The following is an 8,905-nucleotide window of genomic DNA, read 5'->3' as shown; positions in this document are numbered from 1 at the left end:
AATGTTAACTGTGCAGAATGTTTGCACGTTCGTTTCACCTTGTTGTTTTCTTTAAAATGCATTCTATAACAAGAAAAATATTACCTGTTTATTTTGGGTGATGTGAAATTCTTACCCCTTAAAAACCATTGCTGACCGAGGCGAGGTCAGCGATGTTTTTTGTGGTATAACAATTTCACGTTATCCTACTAAACATGTAATATTTTCATGTTATATGTACTTCTATTTGTAAATGTTAATGACTGTGAAAAACATAAATATTTATAAATTAGTAAAATCAATTTAATACACTATGAATACACAAAAGGACAAATTTGTACATAATTCTCTATGATTTGGTTAATTAGTTTATATAAAGGATGTAAATGGACATGACATATCATTGTTAATATTCAAGAAAGTGTTCACTGTTTTTCTTGTAGATGCTCCTTTCCATCTGATGTTTTCCAGGTTTTTGTGAAAAGTTTTCTTAAAAATGGCACAATTCAACTACAAATACTATGCCAGTGGAACTGTGATATCAATCAACTGCTTATGACACTATTAATTGGCAGAGAATTTATTTTTTTTTTATTTGGGACAAGCAATCTGTTTCAAACATTTTATACCTGCAAATTGGTACATGTACTTCATGAAATGCTTGAAGGATGCTAAAGGCTACTGAAATTCCAAGCCAGATGAAATTCAAAAGGATTGATACAAAAGTCATTTGAAGTTTTCTATTCTTAGTGATGAGTGTTTTTCAGGATGCCCTCTGATATCATAGGTACAACTGGTCACTGTCCTTTGTTAGTTACACATGCAGACAACTTATTAAGGCAGTGATATAAGTAGCTCGAAGTGATGCTTTATTGTTTTCCTCAGATTTATAACCTGGATTGATCTCTGATGCAGTAATTTAAAGCCATGTCTTTTCACTGTCACAAAGTACTGAAATAAAAATAATTTTGATTAAAATATTTCTTTTAATTCACATCATTAAATTTTTAAGCTACAGAAATTCATATTAATTACCTATTAGTAAATAGAAATCTTTAATTGATTAGCAAGCCTTTGCATTGTCAGATCCTTTTCTGAAAGGGCCATTTACCTTTAACAATGTCAGGACAGGTGAGGCAACTGGCTGGTCTTCATGCTGGAAGTGTGTGTTAACTCTTTAATCTTTTTAAACAAAACCATCCAGTGATGTCCTAAGATTGCCAGATGAGCAGACATATACCTGTATTTAAGAAAGATTCTGTAACATGACATAGAATTTTTGCACAGCTTGACGCACAACTGATGGTATCTTAGGTGCCTGCAAACTAATAAATCTGGCACATATTTATTTATTTGATACAAATCAGAACAAAATTTGTCCTTTTACAGAACAAATTATTTTCATTTTAAAGAAAAGAGAAATGCATATGTACTGTTTTAATACATATAACCTGTATTATTGGATATTTTCACCCCATTCTAATTTTTAAAATATTCACTCTTTCACCCTTGAAAACAATTTTGCCCTTCTAAAATTTGATCAGACACATTTGTGTTTAAAAGATATATGCTGCCTTCTTCGAATTTGTCCCGTTTTAAATTCACCTACTTGTAAGGAGGGCAGAATGAGAAAAATAAAACTTAACTGGGGCGAAAAATTTCCAGAACAAAGTACCATTACTTGCCTGCCTGTTGTACTATAACTCGATCCTCCAACCTTACAATATTCTATAATCATTGCTTTCATGCGATACCCCCCAGTGGATTGATGGTCTCTTTTCCAAATTATATGCACTTTCTAAAAAGAATGAATTTGTCAATTTATAAAATTTAGTATTACAAGTTAATAAAGACAGTAAAACAATGTTAACAACATTTATATGCAAATGAACCTCTGTACAAATCACTTATAAATGATTGACAACTTGTATGGAATATATCGAATACCCTTAATTTTGACATTTGGAAACCCAGCGTTAAGGCCAAACAAAAAATATGTGTGGTTCTGGTTACACCTCCAAAAAAAATAGGGAAGGTGGGTAGGGATTTTTTTTTTTTTTTTTTTTTTTAACAAAATGATTTTCTAAATTTTTCCAAATAATACCCATTTCTTTTCGTTAGCATAAGTGAACTATTTTATGTGTAGAGTGTTAGATATGTTTTCTCTTAAGCATATGGATTAGATATGTGCTTTAATGTGTGAATAAAATGTCTTGGGTATTTAAACAGTTGTTTGCTGATTCTATTCATTCGAGTTCATACTCATCCAGAAAATACAATGTTTGAAGAAAATCAGCATGAGCAAATTGAATTATTTAACTGTTATTTGGATATTATATTTTCTTTTTTTAGAATGTTAAGTTTTTACGAAGATGATAAGTGCTGTCCTTGTTTTTAAAGGATGATATTAATTTCAGAATTGTATATTATAAGTAAAATTAATGGATATCTTAAGCATTATACATTAAATCTTAAATATAGATCATGATTTCTCCATCGGAATCTGCTGCGGAAGTCTTAAACTTTATACATGATGTACAGGTATATAAAATCTAAAATTGTATATTATAGAATGCGAAAAAACAGAAATATTTTGTGAAGAGCTGAGTATATAAATCATAACTAATAAATGTTTTGTTTATTTTGAATTCAGTCTTTTCCAACTATGGTTCAGAAAAGAAATGTTTTATTTGTGGATGAACAGAGTGAAGGAGAAAATAAGTGGCATTTCGATGTGGCGTGAAATATACTAGTCAACATTGGTAGGGGGCACCCTAGTTATGAATATGAAACAAATATTTTTAAATCAACAAGATGTGTTTGTGAAACACTGATGCCCCCATATGGCATCTTATGGCGAAGGTTAAAGTTTCTCAAATGCAAGTCAAAATCCAGGCCAAAAGATAAAAAATGTCAAATTTGACAGCCCTAGCTGCAACTGTTCAAAAGTTATGGCAAAGGTTAAAGTTTTTTAAAAGTAAGTAAAACATCACGGTCAAGGTCAAAGTTGTTGGTATCCAAAGAAAGGTCTTGTTACAAGGATTACACATGTGAAGTATGAAAGCCCTAGCTCCAACCGTTCAAAAGTTATAGCCAAGGTTAAAGTTTTTCAAAAGTAGGTCAAACTCTAAGGTCAAGGTCAAAAGGTCATAGTTGTTGGTATTCAAAGAAAGGCCTTGTCACAAAGAATACACATGTGAAGTTCGAAACCCCAAGCACCAACTGTTCAGAAGTTATGGTCAAGGTTAAAGTCTCATAAAATTTTGCAAAAGTGGGTCAAACTCCAACGTCAAGGTCAAAAGGTCAAATACGATGGTACCCAAAGAAAGGTCTTGTCACAAAGAATACACATGTGAAATATGAAAGTCATAGCTCCAACCAATCAAAAGTTATGGGCAAGGTTAAAATTGACAACAGACAGATAGACAAACAGATAAACAGACAAATAGACAGACAGGACAAAAACAATATACCCTCGGGATCTTTCGATCCAGGGGCATAAAAATAATGAAAACACAATCTTTTCTTTTTGTAAAAAATAAAGTCCAAGGTGAACATCCTTTTGTTTAAAATCAGTGTTTATAAATGAAATTAATTACTTTTATCCAGAATAGTTCTTATTTTACTTAATAATAAATTTTGAACGATAAACTTTTAAGAGCTGTCAGAGGAAAAGAATGTGACACCTATACTTTGTACAGTAATGTTTAAAACAAAATAAATCACCTAAGCAAAATGACATAGAATGATTCAAATTCGTCAGAATTACAAATATTTAATATTATTAAAATTTTAAATCCTTTCATGAAACCTTTTTGCCTCATTGAAGACTTCATACTTCCAAGCTCATTTCTCATATATATTGGTGTTTTGCAAGTTGACTTTATTCAGGTGAAATCAGCAGTCTTCTTTTTCACGTTTCCTCATGAACTGTTTTTTTTTTCTACTTTCGGTTTAAAAGAAACGATCCTGATATAAATTATTTAATAATTTACAAGTTAATCTATCTTACACATAGATTAACTTGCATAATTCTTGCATAATCAATGCAATCAAATAAATGTTTTCTCATGTTATCTTCCCTCTAACTCCAAAAAACGTTACCTGGCCAGCTGTCTGTGTGCTTTCAAGCGAGAAGTGATTTCCTATCCTGACTTCACACCTTTGCGTGCATTAATAATAAAGGGACTAATCAACATGCACTTGTTATAAACCAGCTGTAAACAGAGCAACTAATTGAATCTCGCCACTCTTGGGCATATTTATTTAATTTTGGCAACCAAAAAACAAACAAACAAAAAACATGGCGCTGGAAAAAAGTATACTGCTGCGCCATGCAAGCTTGCTTTAGATTTAACACCATCAAACACTTGCACTACGTGTTGAAACGATTTTTGCATGGAGGTCGCCATTGCTGGAACTAAAACTAATACCGAAGTGGATGATGGAAATCACGGAAAATTCCGGAAAATAAATATGAAAATTGCCAGAAAAAAGTTAAGGGTTGGGGATCTAAAATAGGGACGGTCGGGTAACGGGAACCACACATATTTTTTTATTTGGCCTAATAATATTCCATACATGATTGAGCTGTCACCTGATGAACCTTTAATTCTTTTCTATTTTTTATATGCTTTATATGTATATGAATTATAAGAGTAAATGTAAGTCCAAAAACTTATTTTGTGACATCAATTTCATACCTGTATTTGAGTTGCCTTTTTGAGGATATACCAGGTAGATTATTCAAAGTCGATGTACATGTAGTCTTACATGCTGCAGTTTTCTTGTACTTTAGCTATAAAATAAATTTTAATGTATACAATTGTGTAAGATGAAAGAATATTTCAAACACTGAAACAGACTGAAACCTTAACAGACCAAAACTTTAACCAAAATATCCTCTTTAACATGCTTTCTAAACTGAAGAGTATGGTCATATAATTGCAGTCATATGAATTTTGTTCAATGATAAATGCAGAGAGAATTTGCAGAATATATAAAGAAAGTCTTATCGTTGGGAAATAAGCAGGTCCAGTAAAATCTCTTAATTTAGCTATATAGCTTGAAATAACTATATAGCTTTATTAAGCTATTCAAAATAGCTTAATTTAGCTATTTATATGCAGTTTTTCACAAAAATTATTTTGGTAAGAAATAGACAAAAAGTCGCATGTATTTGACCATTCATATATGTGCTATGGGCTATCGAAACAACAAGCAAAATCAAAGATATCTCCAACTTTGCAACTTTTGAATACTTTTAAGCAAAAGATAAATTTCTATTATTTGAGTAACTGTCCACTACCTTGTGTGCATTGAGGCATGGATAAGTATGATTGCTTCTCATTGTACTGAATTATTACCAATCAATTATCTTCTTGACCATAATTGGCCTCCTTTATAATTTCATTGAAGAAGTAACTGTATCAATTGCGCATGTAGCCTAAAAACTTTTAGAACTTTGAGTACAAAGTCTCTTTTGTTTCTATTTTCCTAATTATCTCCCCTTGTTTAAGGGTCACAACCCTAGTTTTAGTATAAACGGAAGCCCTTGGCCCAAGGATACCCTGTGACAAATTTGACAATAATTGGCCAAAGGGTTCTTGAGTTATGGCCCATATTCTAAAAAGTTTACGCACACTGCACAAATGGCCATAGCATTAGCTCTTTGGGCCTTTGGCTCAGAAGAGCTAAAAATGAACCTCTTACATTGATTTTTGGTTGATATTTTTTACAGTTTTTTTATGAACAATGTACAGTATTTTCACCCAAATTCCAGTATTTTGAGGACTGCTGTACAGTATTTGGGCCTAAAAATTATTACATGAATGCAAGGAGATTTTAATGAGTGAGTTTTATAATGCATCAATTTCAGATGAGTTCAAGGTTGAGTATCATCACTGCACCAAGGTGCGACTTTTTGTGCATGCTGAGAAAAGTACACATTTAAGAAAAACTGATATAAAATAGCTAAATTAAGCTATTCTGAATATAGTTAGAATAATCTAACTGTGTCTCGGGACAAGCCCTCACCACAGTTAGAATACGTCCCATATACTTGCAATGTAGCAAATCGGAGTGGATCCACTCCGAAATGATTTTGAAGAATACAAAAGGAGTTGCATTGAAAATAACTACCAAATTAATCATAACAAACATTTTTGAGATTGTATATGCCTTTTAACCTACAAATTAATCCATATATATACGAAAATTCAACTCATTTTCTCAACGTTTTTTCCTCGCTTCAAATTTAACGCCATGTTGACATTCGGAACTCTCTGGATTCTTCATACAAAATGCAGAGAATTCGAGTTATCGCCCGTGTTTATTTTGCTACATTGCGAATACACGGAACAAATTCTATCGTTAAACCGGGTCTGTAGGACAATATCATTTTAACGATAGAATGTTCTATCTATTCTGAATAGCTTAATAAAGCTATATAGCTAAATCAAAAGATTGTACTGGACCTGATAAGTGCTTTCAAACATTGAATACTTATAAAACTAGACCCACTGACATGCAACAGCTTAATTTCTGTTGATAAATGAAGCGTATTCTGAACAAATTATTTACCCAAACAAAGGTGATGCTGTCACAAGATGACGTTCGTACCCATCTGACACTTACACTACTCCTCCTTAATCAGCTGGTAATAACATCATTATCCTCGATTTCAAGAAAAATCTGTTAATAAATTAGTTGTAATGATGATAACAAAACTATTCTAATCAGATACAAATGTATAATATAAGACTTCTATTTCACCCAAGAATACCCAAGAAACAGGTGACATTCTCTGACTTGTTTACCTGTACTTCGATTGAAATTCTCCTCCTACTTGCTCGCACCCAAGCTTTTACGACCCTCAATTTATCCATCGTAAGTCGGAGAACCCTTCGGCTTTGTACAACTGCATAACTTTCCTTATACGCTTTGTGTAAACCATAAACATGCATAACGCAATACACATCTTGCATCTCCATGTGTGAGGTACCCGGAAGTTAATATTATCGAAAAATCTCGCGAGTCACGTGACGAGACTTACAGACCCTAATGCAGCCCGAATTTGCTTGGTTCCAATGAAAATGTAGATAATCTTGAGGAAGGGAGCATTCATTATTTATTGTTGTAAGAAATGCAAATAGGTGATATCACCTATTCGAATTGGTGATATCACCTATTCAAATTGAATAGGTGATATCACTTATTCGAATAGGTGATATCACTTATTCGAATAGGTGATATCACCTATTCAGCACGAATAGGTGATATCACCTATTCGAATAGGTGATATCACCTATTCATTTCGAATAGGTGATATCACCTATTCGAATAAGTGATATCACCTATTCGAATAAGTGATATCACCAATTCGAATAAGTGATATCACCTATTCGAATAGGTGATATCACCTATTCAATTTGAATAGGTGATATCACTTATTCGAATAGGTGATATCACCTATTCGAATAGGTGATATCACCTATTCGAATAGGTGATATCACTTTTTGGCAGTAAATACCAAAACGGCGCCTCATAGTTTTGCCTAATAATAAAAATTGACCAAGTATGTTTTAATTAGACAGTACACCAAGCATTACAATGCAATGTATTGTAGGACAGTTATATTTTTATTTAAAAGCAAAATTAATTAGCTTGCAATTAAAGAACTTCACTCGACACTCCAATTTTCCTCGGGATGTTTCGCATATATCCATATCAGTCTTTCAATAAAAAAAAAATCAACAAAAGTAACTGTTCTTTGATGAGAACTTAGTTCTAAGTACTGTTATCAGAATATATTCTGTTTATCCTTCCTGGTGCTTATCTGCATCACTCTCAAAATTTACACTCATCAGTCAAACATGAGATTTCTCTCTTTTTCAATCTTTCATATACCCAAACTAGGCGTTGCATAAAATAATAAACAGCAATGAAAAAAATTGTCCAACAATCCTTCGACATTATTACTGCATTGTTAATTTAGATTCATATGAAAGAGAAGAATCATATAAGAAAATGTGAATGAAAATATTCCATCTAGTCCTTTTTTTCAAAACTTTTTTAAAAATAAAAAAATTATTAGAAAATATGTTGATTTACACCTTATTTTCAATACCATAATGTAAAACAAAAATGGACTTCATTTTGTTGATTGACATTGCATTGCAGTGCAGTGCAATAAAATGCAGTTAAATTCTTATTATGGTAAACAGTATAAATTCTCTTGCAAACAAAAAAAAATCCACTCATCAGTCAAAGAGAAGTGTTCATTTCTTTTGGATCTTTTGCGTATACCCAAATGAATCATTCGATAAAAAAAAGAAACAGCAACAAGTAACTTTGCGAAAGTCCTTCGACTTAATTACTGATTTTTAATTTTGATTCATATCAAAGAAAACAAAATATTTCAGAATATGAGAATAAAAGAAACGCTCTCTTAAGTCTAGCTCTTTTCTTTGAAACTCTTTTTTTTTCGAAGCATGAAATGAAAAAAAAATGTGTGTATTCAATCAGTTTTTAAATTCAATTAAGAAAAAAAATTGACTAATTTAATTTTGATTGGACAATTTGGCAGGCATCACAATGTATCGCATTGTATTGCAACAGTGTGCAGTATGGTGCAATTCTACTTGCGCATACCCAAACTAGTCATTCGATAAAAAAAACAGCAACACGTAACTTTGCGAAAGTCCTTCGACTTAATTACTGATTGTTAATTTTGATTCATATCAAAGAAAACAAATATTTAAGAATCTGAGAATAAAAGAAATGTTCTCTAGTCTATTTTTGAAACCTTTTTTTTTTTTCAAAGCATAAAAAGAAAAAAAAAGTATGTGTATTCAATCAGTTTTTAAATTCAATTAAGAAAAAAAATTGACTAAGTTAATTTTGATTGCACAATTTGGCAGGCATC

The 8,905-nt window shown here is 31.8% G+C and overlaps 2 long non-coding RNA genes across 2 annotated transcripts; both read right to left on the bottom strand.

Annotated features, from left to right (window-relative positions):
• Positions 1 to 258: 258 nt before the first annotated feature.
• LOC133178040 (uncharacterized) lies at positions 259 to 1,199 on the bottom strand. The gene is made up of 2 exons (XR_009719961.1): positions 1,091 to 1,199; positions 259 to 930 (listed from the first exon to the last, which is right to left on the bottom strand). It is a non-coding gene; the product is annotated as an uncharacterized LOC133178040 (long non-coding RNA).
• Positions 1,200 to 1,227: 28 nt separating this feature from the next.
• LOC133178041 (uncharacterized) lies at positions 1,228 to 6,932 on the bottom strand. Its single transcript, XR_009719962.1, has 4 exons — positions 6,798 to 6,932; positions 6,562 to 6,672; positions 4,683 to 4,777; positions 1,228 to 1,777 (listed from the first exon to the last, which is right to left on the bottom strand). It is a non-coding gene; the product is annotated as an uncharacterized LOC133178041 (long non-coding RNA).
• Between the last annotated feature and the right edge of the window lie 1,973 nt (positions 6,933 to 8,905).

The sequence above is a fragment of the Saccostrea echinata genome, unplaced genomic scaffold (assembly GCF_033153115.1).
Source record: "Saccostrea echinata isolate AGI-Se365-2 ecotype Australia unplaced genomic scaffold, CSIRO_AGI_Sech_v1 ptg000381l, whole genome shotgun sequence".
Taxonomy (NCBI): domain Eukaryota; kingdom Metazoa; phylum Mollusca; class Bivalvia; order Ostreida; family Ostreidae; genus Saccostrea; species Saccostrea echinata.
This window is presented reverse-complemented; position numbering and strand designations above follow the sequence as displayed.